The sequence below is a fragment of the Leuciscus leuciscus genome (assembly GCF_965113295.1).
Source record: "Leuciscus leuciscus genome assembly, chromosome: 3".
NCBI lineage: Eukaryota > Metazoa > Chordata > Actinopteri > Cypriniformes > Leuciscidae > Leuciscus > Leuciscus leuciscus.
Window position 1 is genome coordinate 11,029,181 of NC_138727.1, and position 13,627 is coordinate 11,042,807.

At 41.1% G+C, this 13,627-nt stretch overlaps 1 long non-coding RNA gene across 1 annotated transcript; it reads right to left on the reverse strand.

The window, feature by feature from the left end:
* Positions 1–8,169: 8,169 nt before the first annotated feature.
* Positions 8,170–8,795, reverse strand: LOC309494371. The gene is made up of 2 exons (XR_014204296.1): positions 8,669–8,795; positions 8,170–8,375 (listed from the first exon to the last, which is right to left on the reverse strand). It is a non-coding gene; the product is annotated as an uncharacterized lncRNA (long non-coding RNA).
* Between the last annotated feature and the right edge of the window lie 4,832 nt (positions 8,796–13,627).

Here is a 13,627-nt window from a genome sequence, read left to right on the forward strand (position 1 = left end):
GTGTAGAAGCTTCTCCCGTTCTGACCATTGGCCGAAGAACGGTCTGCCCTTGAGCAGTGCTCCCCATCCCAAGGTGGAGGCGTCCGTAGACACTACCTTCACACTCAAGGAAGTCCCCAGGCTAACACCTGATTGGTACAAGTCGTTTGCTTTCCAAGGTTTCAGAGCTGCGATGCATTTCTGATTGACCTTGAGACGAAGCAGACCGGAAGCCCACGCTCGGCGCGGTACTCGCGCTTTCAGCAAGAACTGTAGCGGGCGCATGCGAAGCAAGCCCAGCTGAAGTACTGATGATGCTGAGGCCATGAGACCTAGCATCCTCGGAAATTTCTTGAGCGGGACAGATGCGCCGCAGCGGAAAGAGCTCGCTGCGCGCTGAATGTCTAGTACACGCTCTGGTGACAGTCGCGCTATCATAGACAGCGAGTCCAGTTCTGTGCCCAGAAAAGATATTATCTGTCTGGGAGACAGAGAACTCTTCGCCCAATTGACCCAGATTCTCGAGGTGATCGAGCAAAATGGTCCTGTGCTCTATGAGCACCGAGTGAGATTGAGCTAGAATCAGCCAATCGTCCAAGTAGTTCCATACTCGCATGCCCTGTAGTCTGAGGGGTGCGAGCGGCTAGAGACAAGCCGAACGGTAGGACTGAGCACTGATATGCCTGGCCCTCGAAGGCGAATCTCAAACGTCGCCTGTGACGTGACGCTATTTGTATTTGAAAATATGCGTCTTTGAGATCTATTGACACAAACCAATCTCCTCGGCGAATCTGCGTGAGGATTTTTCTGGTCGTGAGCATTCTGAACTGTTGCTTCGCAAGCACTCTGTTCAGTTGCCTTAGATCTAGTATGGGTCTGAGACCCCCGTCTTTTTTCAGTACCAGGAAGTATCTGCTGTATAGCCCTCCTTCACTCTGAGCTTGAGATAAAGGCTCTATGGCCCCTTTGCTCAACAGTTTCAAAATTTCGGCTCGAAGTAGGTGGTGCTACTTCTGTTTTTACCGTAGCTTCGACGCGCGTCACATAGCGGCGAGGGCGTCGGCGAAACTGTAGCGAATAGCCTCTTTCTATAATGTCTAGCACCCACTTCAAAACCCCCGGGTAGCCTTGCCCATGCATCTGCACGAATGGCTAGGGGCTGAATGCGGAGCACGCTCTGGTTGCTCAGCGACAGAGGGGCTTCGGTGTGCTGTAACATAAGCATCGCGCTTCGATGCGCTGATAACAGCGGGCAGATTGCCCGCGCTCGACTCCTTTGCGGTGGTCAACCGAGAGGGGAGGGCTGGGCGAGTCCCGTAGGACCTGTCATGTCTATGTGTGAATGTGGGCGCGGGATAGCGGGCACATTTACAACACTGAGAGCATTGTCCGCCTGAGCAGAGCGAATGCACGTTGGTTTTGTTTTTACAGAAACCTTGAGATATGCGGAACGTAGTGTTTGTGGGCACTGGGCAGTGGGCACATTTACCACGTTTAATGCGCAATCGACCTGGGTCGATTTCATGTGCGCGAGCCCTGTGTGACGGGCTGTGTTTGTGTGTAGGAATGAGCACTGGGCAGTGGGCATTTCGTCTACATTCGTAACACCATCGGCCGTGGCCGGGACACCAGAAAATACACTCTTATGGGATTTATCTGGGTAGCCGTAAAAGCGGCGTTTGTGTGCAGGCAAGCGGGCTGCTTCGCCGACTTGTTTACTGCAGAATACACTGGAACAGTCGCATTTACTGGAACTGAACGAGCGAGAAGTTGCCATAGAAACAGAGAGCGTCAACATGCTGGCGTTTGTTTGCAGGCGTGCGTGTATTACAGCAGGCTTGTTCACTGCAATATTGACATTTCCAGTCGTCTGAACTTCAGAGGCGGAAACCATAGAAACAGAGTTTGGGTGCAGGCGAGCGGGTTGTACCACGCGCTCGTTGGCTGCAAAATACACATCTGCAGTCGCCTTTTCAGGGAACTGCCAGAGCGAGAATTGACTGCAAAAATTTGTTTTGCCGGTAGACCCGGGATTCGATCGCGGGTCTCTCGCGCGAAAACCTGATGATCTACCACTGGACCACAGAGGAAGACACATAGACATTCAGTAGCGCGAGTATTATCAAAGAGCGTCAACATGCTGGCGTTTGTTTGCAGGCGTGCGTGCAAAACAACAGGCTCGCTCACTGCAATATTGACATTTCCAGTCACCTGAACTTAAGAGGGGAATGAGAAATGTGTCAGGAGTGGAGGTCGGCCCGGCCGCAGCGGGGCTAAAAACACCCTTTTCTCCTTTCGCCAGTGACGCACGGGAACCATAGAAACGGTGTTTGGGTGCAGGCGAGCGGGTTGTACAGCGCGCTCGTTGGCTGCAAAATGCACATCTGCAGTCGCCTTTCAGGGAACTGACAGAGCGAAGCATTGGCGGCATAATATATCTGCCGTTAGACCGGGATTCGAACCCCGGTCTCTCGTGCGAAAAACCTAAGATTCCGCCACTGAGCCACAGGGGGGAACACAAAGGTGTATAGATGCGTGAGCATATAAGAGAGCGTCAACATGTTTTCTTCGGCGTTTGCTTGCAAGCGTGCGTGTTACAACAGGCTCGTTTGCTGCAATATTGATATTTCCAGTCGCCTAATCAGGGAACTGAGTTCTCTTTTCGCCGGTGAGTGACGCGTGAATGGGGCGCAAGGGCAGGGTAGCTTTCTTGTAACGTAAAGAAAAACTAACCCCGATCGTCCGCTTCCAGCCTCCCTTGTGAACGGCGCAGTTTGCGCGGCTCGAACAGAGGGAGAGAGAAAGCTAGCCCCGTGACCGTCCGCTCCTGACATCCCCTGTGAACGGCGCGGTTTGCGCGGCTCGAACAGAGGGAGAGCAGGTATCATCCCCCAAGCAGGCAAGGCAAGCGGGCGAACCGGCGAGCTTTGCGGGTTGGGGGGGGGTCGGAGGAGCAGTCTCGGAGAAGGATGCCAGGTGAGTCCTCAGAGTCACCATAAGCAGTAACTGGCTCGCAGTGAGGGCGGTCGCCGTCAGCGAGCGCGAGAGCTGCGTGATCCTCAGGAAAGGGGCGTCTTGAAAAAGACGCCCGGCTCTTTTAGTGCAATGAGTGTGTCGCGGCGGCGAGCACACACACATACACAAAACACAGTAGCAGAGAAAGGATATAACGCCGGATAGCGCAGCAGGAAGGCGACTGAAGGCGGCGCGGCCAGGTGGCTTCAGAGTGTCGACTCGTCCCGCTGAAAGGCTTCTTCAGACGGCGCGGCTTCTCTCCGGATCCAGCGATGCGAGAGCTTCGCTGAAGAGATGAAAAATCAGTGAGCTAGCCTCTCGAAGCTATGTTTATAGCCCTAGACAACGCCCATTCTGGCGGGACGTGACGTATTGGGCGCGAAGCGCCCCCATTGGAGCTGACGTCACGAAAAGGCCTTATCGATAGGCTGCTGCAGTTGCCGCAGGGCAGCCAATAGGCGCACAAGCCGTCTCGCCTGTGTCTGCATGCTGCCGCAACGCGTTTTACATTATTTCAAAATTAAGGATAATTTTTGGCTTCAGTATCTCGCGGAAAAGAGATTTTCCCCTAGCGTAAGACTTACGCAGTACGAGAGTACCTCTCGTAAGAGAACCTAAATTAAGCTTGTAAATAGCAGTTTTTAAGGTGAAAATACATGTTCAACAATGACTTTTCAGAATATAGGTTACAACTAGGCCTACATATAATTACAGCATATTTTAAATTGGCCTCTGAAAGTCATGACCATTTTCACAATCACAATAGAAGTTGTGTTTGGATAATATTACACATTTCCTTCAAATAGTATTTTCATGTAGCCTACACTCCTACTGTAGCATATTTCTAAAGCATCTTTTTATAATTTAACTACTATGCATATTTGTTAGAGAGCCCCTTCTGATAACACATTAAGCCTTGTGAATCTGACTGATATATATCGTATATATATCAACACACACTTTGCACATTATACATTATAATGTGTAAAAAAAAAGCTACTTTCAATCACCTCGCGCCCAACGACCTACCCACTGTAGCTATTTAGTGGCAGGTGTCTTTTTGTCATAAACACAGGAATTTTGTGCAAATATACTGTCTGTTATTGGAAATGTAAAAAAAAAATTCTTCCACTTGCTTGGGCGAGAAAAAAATCTCTTGGTGTGACTAGGGCTCTTACTGGCGCCCCCCGGCTGTTTGCGCCCTAAGCAACTGCCTAGTTTGCCTATGCCTAGAAACGGCCCTGGCTACATGTGTGTGAGTATCTCTCTGTTCTGGAAATTATTTTGAGTATTAAAGAAACTTTCTTCATCATCCTGTTCTAGTCTGTCTTCCACTCAGCGCGTTGTGACAATAGCCAGAACTTAGAGTTGTTTATTTTTTTTACAACATTGTGTTATTATTTATTTTATTAACGAAATGTCAATCTTCGTGTTTATAACAGATCGAAGATACAATAAAATACAAAAATCTTCAAGATACAGCCTACAATCGTATAACGGATTGTCACCTTATAAACAGTCATTTGTGTGGTGGAATAAGCAATGCTATATGTTAGCATCTTATGAAAATTTATTTTGTGATTTTATTAGTTAATTAACTAATTATGCTAACTCAGTTTAATGTAAGAGCTGGGAACTAATTAGGCTACTAATTAAATCATGTCAGCTATTTAATGGGCTATTGATTAGAGTTGTCATAGACTAAATATTTTTCCTAGGGTCATTCATTTAAGCACGGACTAATCGCATGTTTATATTCAATCCTGAGTGCAAAGCGCATGCATATTGCCGCAAAGCACCGGCAAAAGTGGGCTAATGATAATAAATGTGTCTGAAAAAATTACATAGCATTTTAATTGTTTATTAATAGTGTATTCTTAATCAGTGTTGGCAGCAAATTTATCTCCATATAATAGCTGTAAAGTATAGATGCGCAGATGGCCTATAGCCTATCATTCCACCGAAAGGGAATGTCTTTTCTTCTGTCCCCAGGAATAAAATAAAATAAAACAGCAATAAAATTGCATGAAAAATAACTCTAAAATACATTTTATTATTAAGCCTAATGTCCATTAAGCTAACTACACATTTTAAATATATAATTAAAAACATTAGGATAATAAAAACTACATAGCACAAAAAAAAAAAGAAAAAAAAGAAGCATTTTCTGCATGTCCCCATTTTGGCATAATTGAGTGGAAAGGATAATAGGCTATGTATGAAAATATGTTTGGAACATCTAACTACACTAACTACCGGAATTATGAACGGCATCTGATCATTGTAGACTGTAAATGTCATTTTTGTTATGTCATATAGGCTATTAGCTATTGAGGTTTTGTCTTTAGACCCATACAACGATATTCTTGTAATAGGTTATGATATAGGCTATTACGGTCGGTGGTTATAGTCCATGTCTTATGTTATGTTTCTTTCTGTTTCCCTTCTGTGTCGCTCTGCCTCTATGAGCGTGCAGCTCTCTTTCTCATAGGTTGACGGCAATGAGGAGAAGAAACGAGAGAGAGATGCGTTCCAGACAGAGAAGCAGCGTCTTTGTTCTATGTTATGTTTGTTTTGTTATGCTTTACGAATTATTTTCCGCATAGCCTAGTTGTTGTTGGCTATGTTAGATTATCTCAACCAAGCTTATTCAATGTCATTAGATTTTGTTAGCACAGACTGTTAGACATTTTAAAAAAAACATTTTTTTTTTTTACAGTAAAATACTGGCAACACTGTTTTAATGGGAAATGGTATGATATTGTCATAATGTGGCCTTTATTTAGGCTACCGCAAGGGTTAACACTTAACAGTGCAGTTATTAACAATAAAAACTGCTACTTTGGGTAAAAAATGTCGTCCTGTGTTCCGTCTTTCAAACTTCTCAACGTGCATGCAGTGTAAATAAAGCCGTTGCATCAATGAAATGATAAAGTTAGTCCACGGCGCAAATTTAATACGAAAAAATTGAAAATCTGTTATATTTCATTTATTCAAATGTTTGTTTCTGAAGTCACAATTTAGCACAATTAATTTAAAAAGGGGGAGAAAAGGCAACTATCCATTGATACTGGAAAAACAAGAAAAAGTATGTCTGGTTTTAATTTTTAATTTTTGCATTTGCATTAGGCTCTGAAAATTTAATTGTGAAGTGCGGGTCCCTTAACTAGGCTATTTCTTATGTGCTTTTGTTTTGTTTGACTGAGTCGAAGAAAATGCATAACTCTGAAACATCAACTCTTATGGATTCCATGCAACGGTATTTTTGATGTATTGCATATAATGGCAGGCTGTCGCGCTAATTGCGAAGCAACAATCTCATGACAAACTTAAATAAAGTTTAAAAAAAAAAACTATTTTCAACCCACCGTATTATGTTTAACAGTGTTTATTATAACCGAAAGCTAGTTTGTTCACAGTTACCTGTAAAGAAGTGTAATATATAATTTGGAAAAACGATGTATGGATTCCCGTCTCTCTATAGGCCTACGATTCTCATCACGGGCGCGCACCGAACGGAAGATGCCAGGTGACGTAGGCTCATCGTATCCATGAGGTAAGCGCTTTTTCGCAATCTCATGAATAAATACAATAAAACGAAGGTGTGCGTCACCAAATTAATAGTCATGAGAATGATTACAAACAGTAACGACAGGTGGTGTCACCGTGACACAACACCTTTATTTTATTTGAATTATTCATGATAGAGTGACTCAAGCACTACGCTGAACATACCTCATGAGCCATCATGAGCAACGACACTGATGGAAGGGTAACTTCCAGGAAACTGAATAGATAGATCACGAGTGTATTAGCACTCCAAATCTATCCAACATTTTGGCGAGAATAAAGATTAATCTCTTGTTCTGTGTAGGATTAATAAAATATATATTATTACTTTTGGTCCTATATTCATGATTTCACAATGTAATATCCATTGTAAAAAAAGAAAAGCAGAAGTTCTGTTTCATTTCATTTATTAAAAATTCAAGCCAATCACTTTAGATTATTATTATTACGCATGTGTGTGTGTGTTTGTGTTTGTGTGTAGTGTGTGTTGTAATATAACTTTGTAATATAGCATATATATATATATATATATACATACACATATACATACAGGTGCTTCTCAATAAATTAGAATGTCGTGGAAAAGTTAATTTATTTCAGGAATTCAACTTTACAGGTGAAACTAATATACACTTTTTACATGCAAAGTGAGATATTTCAAGCCTTTATTTGTTATAATTTTGATGATTATGGCTTACAGCTTTTGAAACCCCCAAATTCAAAATCTCAGAAAATTTTAATATTACATGAAATCAACAAAAAAAGGATTTTAAATACAGAAATGTTGGTTCTCTGAAAAGTATAATGCATATGTACTCAATACTTGGTTTGGGCCACTTTTGCTTATGGACAGTTTCACCTGTTAAGTTGAATTCCTGAAAAAATTAACTTTTCCAAGACATTCTAATTTATAACCACCTTTATAGCCTATATATATATATATATATATATATATATATATATATTATTTGTTATATTTTATTGAGCTTGTTATCTTCGAAAAATACTGCAAAACAATGCATCTCAAATCTCAGATTCTTCTAAATTCTCAGATTCAAGGCTTAATGGTGTTAACAGAAGGGGTTCTCTAACAAATAATGCATAGTGGTTCAATTATAAAAAGATACTTTAGAAATATGCTACAGTATAAGTGTAGGCCTACATGTAAATACTGTTTGGAGAAATGTGTAAATATATTACACAATTTCTATTGTGATTGTGAAAATGGTCATGACTTTTAGGGCTTGAACAGTTATAGTTAACTGTCTAAATATGCCCATTTAAAATATGCTGTAATTATTCTGAAAAGTCATTGTTGAACATGTATTTTCACCTTAAAAACTGCTATTTACAAGCTTAATTTAGGTTCTCTGTGTTTGAGCAAGAGCAGCACCAAACCAGTAGGTGGTGCTAATGTCCCAAATTTAGGTACGCGTTAACACGTCATTTACGCGTTAACACGCAATTTACGCGTTAACACGTAAATACGCGTTAACGCGTAATGACGTGTTAACGCGTAAATTGCGTGTTAACACGTAAATACGCGTTAACGCGACAGTTTCACACGTTTTGGCCCTTTTGGCCTTCCATACAGCCCCGCAGACCCAATAGCATCCAGCTGCAGCCCCGCAGACTCACCTCCGGCTAGACACCACTGGCTGGACACCAGTGGATAGACAGCCTACGTCATTTCCATTTTCTCCGTCATTTCCGTTTCGCCGCTAATTTCCGTTTTCACCGCTGGATGGACAGCAATTTTATTTCCTATTTTCACCTCTGGATTGACATATATTTATTTTATATTTTCACCTCTAGACAGCATATTTAGTTCTCACCTCTGGATGGACAGAATATTTATTTTATATTTTCACCTCTGGATAGACAGCATATTTAGTTCTCACCTCTGGATGGACAGTATATTTATTTTATATTTTCCAATAGCATCCAGCTGCAGCCCCGCAGACTCACCTCCGGCTAGATACCACTGGCTGGACACCAGTGGATAGACAGCCTACGTCATTTCCATTTTCTCCGTCATTTCCGTTTCGCCGCTAATTTCCGTTTTCACCGCTGGATGGACAGCAATTTTATTTCCTATTTTCACCTCTGGATTGACATATATTTATTTTATATTTTCACCTCTGGATAGACAGCATATTTAGTTCTCACCTCTGGATGGACAGAATATTTATTTTATATTTTCACCTCTGGATAGACAGCATATTTAGTTCTCACCTCTGGATGGACAGTATATTTATTTTATATTTTCACCTATGGATAGACAGCATTCTTTATTTTATATTTTCACCTCTGGATAGACAGCATATTTAGTTCTCACCTCTGGATGGACAGAATATTTATTTTATATTTTCACCTCTGGATAGACAGCATATTTAGTTCTCACCTCTGGATGGACAGTATATGTTGGAGCCATTATGTTAATTTGTATTTTTTGTTTGTGACACTAGAGGGCGTATTAGTATGTGAGTATATTTAAAGTGATGATGAGTTACAGGTGGTGGATTGAAGGTCAAACAAACTTTTTTGACCGTGCCGTGACTGTGCTCATACCAAACAGTTGTTAGCAATAAGTCAAAGTATTGAGTATAATTTGTGTTTGTTTTATTTGTTATTTGTAGTGATGGCAAAATCGAGGCCTCGTGAACCAATGAAACAGTTGAACCAAATGTGCCATATTGTTTCGAGGCTTCGAATCAATCCGACACCCGTCTCAACGGTGACACCTAGTGGTCACTTGCAGGTGTTGATCTGAAACAACCTTGACGAGCCATTAAAAAAATGTGTTGTTTTTTTATTATTATAATGTTCTAATATGTGAAGCTTGTAACCTATAGGCTCCTCACTGTGCATAATGTTATTTTGGTCATGAAAAATGAATATTAATAAAAGAAATCAAGCCACAATGTCTCACTTTTTTAGAGATTTTTATTCAAAAATATTAATTTCTCTGCTGTGGAAGGACTTAGCCTACTTCTTTTTTTACAGATAATTTCTCCAGCCTTTGAAAAAATCCTCTCACAAGGGACACTTGTTGCTTGTCAAATGGCGCATCATGGATGATGTATTGTTGCAGTAGGCTAGCTGCCGATCACAATACACACATCTCACTTTATTTGGGGTTTCTAAATGGAAATGCTCCCACACCACTGATGTACGGCATCTCTTCTGGGGAGCCTCCATTTTATCTATCTATCCAAATCTATCTATATATGAATCGATCTATGTATCTAGATATGTATCTATAATCTATGTATCTATATATGTATCGATCTATAATATATGTATTTATATATGTATCTGTAATCTATCTATATATGTATCTATCTATTAATCTAGCTGTCTATATATATTTATATCTATGTATCTATTAATGTGTCACTATATACTCTGTCTGTCTCTAGCCTATCAGTCAATGTGTTGTGTAAATTTAAATGTAAGTCTAAATTGCCTATAACTAATCAAATCGCACTATGTCACTATATCACCAAAAATCCGCTATCTCAAAATTAAACTCCTCTCACAAAAACCCACGAGGTCAAAATGCGTTTATTTCACTTTTATACAGATGTGCGATTGTGTGGTCTGTTCCCGACCGTGTCAATCAAACGCTGATTCGGCGGACCACACCTGATGAAACACTAGTGAAACACTTCGAGGCTTCGTTTGGTCATAGTCACGTGACATGGGTGTTTCGAATCACGCTTCGGATCAGTGTTTCGACACATCTGCGCTTCGGGATCTCGCAAAGCTTCGGAACGACTGTTTCGCTTCAGCCATCCTTAGTTATTTGCGATGCCAAAAAAGAGACAATAAATGGATTTGGCATATCCGAATACTCAAAAGGTATGGACAATGAATATTTAAAGCACGCGTCAGAAACAGACTAAGCCATCTGCGTCCCTACATTTAAGTCAAAAAAGTTTGACCGAATGAGCCTGGATGAGCCTTACAGCGATTGAAGCAGATCGAATTGGACGACTACAGGAAAAGTCAGCTGATCTGATGTCGGATGATGCTCATTCATGACGGTTTCGTTTGATGGATTTATTGTGGATTATTGCTTGGATTGACCGCGGATTTCGAAGGACAACAAACCCGCACGTGCAAAGAAAACGCCGCACACGAACACCAAAGTCATCAGCCTTCAACGTATATGGAACTGAGGTATGAAAGCGCTTTCAATTGAGCGGGGGTTGAATGGCCATATATAAAACAGTGTGCACACAAACAAACAAAGACAAATCCAATGCGCATTGGTGGTAAAAAAAACAAAAAAAAACAACAACCAAGATTTGAACTGTTTGTGAAACGAAGAACTGAACTGTTTGTGAAATGCTTGTGTTTGCCCGTGTTTATAGTCTTTGATGTTTTTGTTGTAAAATTTGCAGTGAGTAAAGGTTTAAAATGGCGGATGAAAATGAGTTTCGTGGTTCTGAAATCGAGCAAAATGGGACTCAGAAAGCAGAGGGTGAAAATGTTGAATTGTCTGTACGAAAACGAGAGGTTAAGCTTACTGCAAAAGGGTTAATGGCAAAACTCGATATTTTACAGAAACAAAGAAAGTCAAAATTTGACAAAGCATCCCAAATGAAAAAGACAATACAAGAGTTAATGGGTAATAGAGAATATGAAAATGAGGTCAAAGGTATGTTTGAAAAGTTTGAAACGCAGTGCAAAGAAGCAAAAGAGGCACATGAGTCTTTGATTGTTTTATTGCCTGATGAAAAGAAGGACCGACATGAAACATGGTTCAAAGCAAAAATGATATGGGTTGTGGAATTCAGCACTGTGGTATATAAATGGTTGGAGAAGCTACATGAGGAATGTGATCGTGCTGCCAGCGAAATTGAACCCAATGATAGCATTTCAAATGTTGAAACACGGGTTAGCGGTCGCACTTCAAGCCACAAAAGTAGCCGCCACAGTTCGCGCTCCAGCAAATCGAATGCCTCTGTGCATCATGCACGTATTCAGCTTGAAGCAGAAAAAGCCGCTCTTGTCGCTCAAGCTGAGTCTTTAAAAGTTAAGCATGATATTGAGCAACAGTTGGAAATGTTACAGAAGCGTAAGGAACGAACCAATATTGATGCAAAAATCGCCGCATCCAATGCAAAGATATCTGTGCTCAGGACTTATGAACAAGCAAACAGCATCGCTACAGATGGGATGGAATCCTATGTCAGCAAACAGGCAAAACGAGCAACTGCATCTCTTCATCTAGATGTTGAGAGACCGGCAAGGTCTATTTTGCAAAGCAGCGTAGGTGCTACCTCACCACCAACAACGTCTCATTTACAGCAACCTGCATCTTCAAGACCCAGAATAGACGATAGAAGATCTGATTTAGCACCGAGTATGCTCCAAAAGCATCAAGAAATAACAGAGTTGTTAATTCAGCAGCAAAAGTCTCAACATTTACCACCACGTGAGATTCCAGTGTTTGAAGGGGATCCATTGCAATTCAATTTGTTCACTAAAGCTTTTAAACATTGTGTGGAGGAAAAAACAAATAACAAGGGTGATTGCTTGTATTTCCTTGAAAGATACACAAGAGGACGCCCAAGAGAAATTGTTCGTAGCTGTATGAATATGGCACCTGAAAGAGGTTATGATACAGCTAAAACTATGCTTAAACAGCAGTTTGGAGAAGATTATTTTGTTTCTGCTGCATATATGGAGATGGTGCTTGGATGGCCCATGATCAGGTATGAAGATACCACAGCTCTTCAAGATTATGCACTCTTTTTACGTGGGTGTTGCAATGCTATGGCAGATCTAGAGTACATGCAAGAACTGGACATGCCAACAAACATGCGAACCGTAATTCTAAAGCTTCCCTTTAAATTCAGAGAAAAGTGGAGAACAGCTGCATGTGATATCATGGAAAGACAGAAAAGAAGAGCCAAATTTAGTGATGTTGTCAACTTCATTGAATACCAAGTTAAAATCATTTCTGATCCAATATTTGGGTCCATTCAACATGTAGAGATGAAAACAACTGGTAAACCGAAGGATATCTACAAATGGAAGTCACAATCCCAGTCAAAGCCAAAGTTAAAAGGGGATAGTTTTGCTACAAATGTTACCAACGTTAACAAACCCATTGTTGGTAAAATCCAAAGGGTAAATGCTGAACATCCAAACAGGCAATTCAAGAGTAACTCCACCACTTGTTTGTTTTGTTCACAAGGTCATTCTTTGGAAGAATGTAAAGAATTTGAGAAGAAGAAACATAGGGAAAAAGTAAACTTTATAAAGGAAAAAGCTGTCTGTTTTGGTTGCTTGCATGTTGGCCACATGAGCAAAGAATGTAAAAGGCGCTTAACTTGCAAAGTGTGCAACCAGAAACATCCCAGTGTACTTCACATTCATTTCAAGGAGCTCAAGGTTGATAAAGCTGTCAACACAAACTATGAACAGTATGTAGAACCAACTATCAACAACACGCTGGTACCTGCCCAAACATGTGGTCATATAGGGGCCGGGAGTGGCAGTGGTATTTTACCTATCCTTCCAGTCCAAGTAAAGTCTGCAAGGGGCAACCAAGTTGTTCAGACCTATGCATTTCTGGACACAGGCAGTACTTCTACTTTTTGTTCAGAAAGTTTGATGAGGAAGCTGCACCTAAATGGACGAAAGACAAAAATTTGTTTGCTTACTATGAGTCCCAAAACAACAGTCTCAAGCTATGTGGTAAACAACTTGGAGATTTCAAGTCTTGATGGTAATACTTTTTATGAATTACCAGACGTGTACACACAGAAACAAATGCCTGTAAACCAAACTAACATGGTCAATCAGGAAGACCTAACCAAGTGGCCATATCTTCATGGTATTCACATTCCGCACATTCAAGCTGAAGTGGAGTTGTTGATAGGTACCAACGCCTCCAAATTACTTGAACCGTGGGAAGTAGTAAATAGTCAGGGAGATGGTCCCTATGCCATACGAACCCTATTGGGGTGGGTCGTCAATGGTTCTCTAGGCAGTTATCAAAATGAACAACATACTGCTAGAGTAAATAGGATCTCTGTTGAAACCT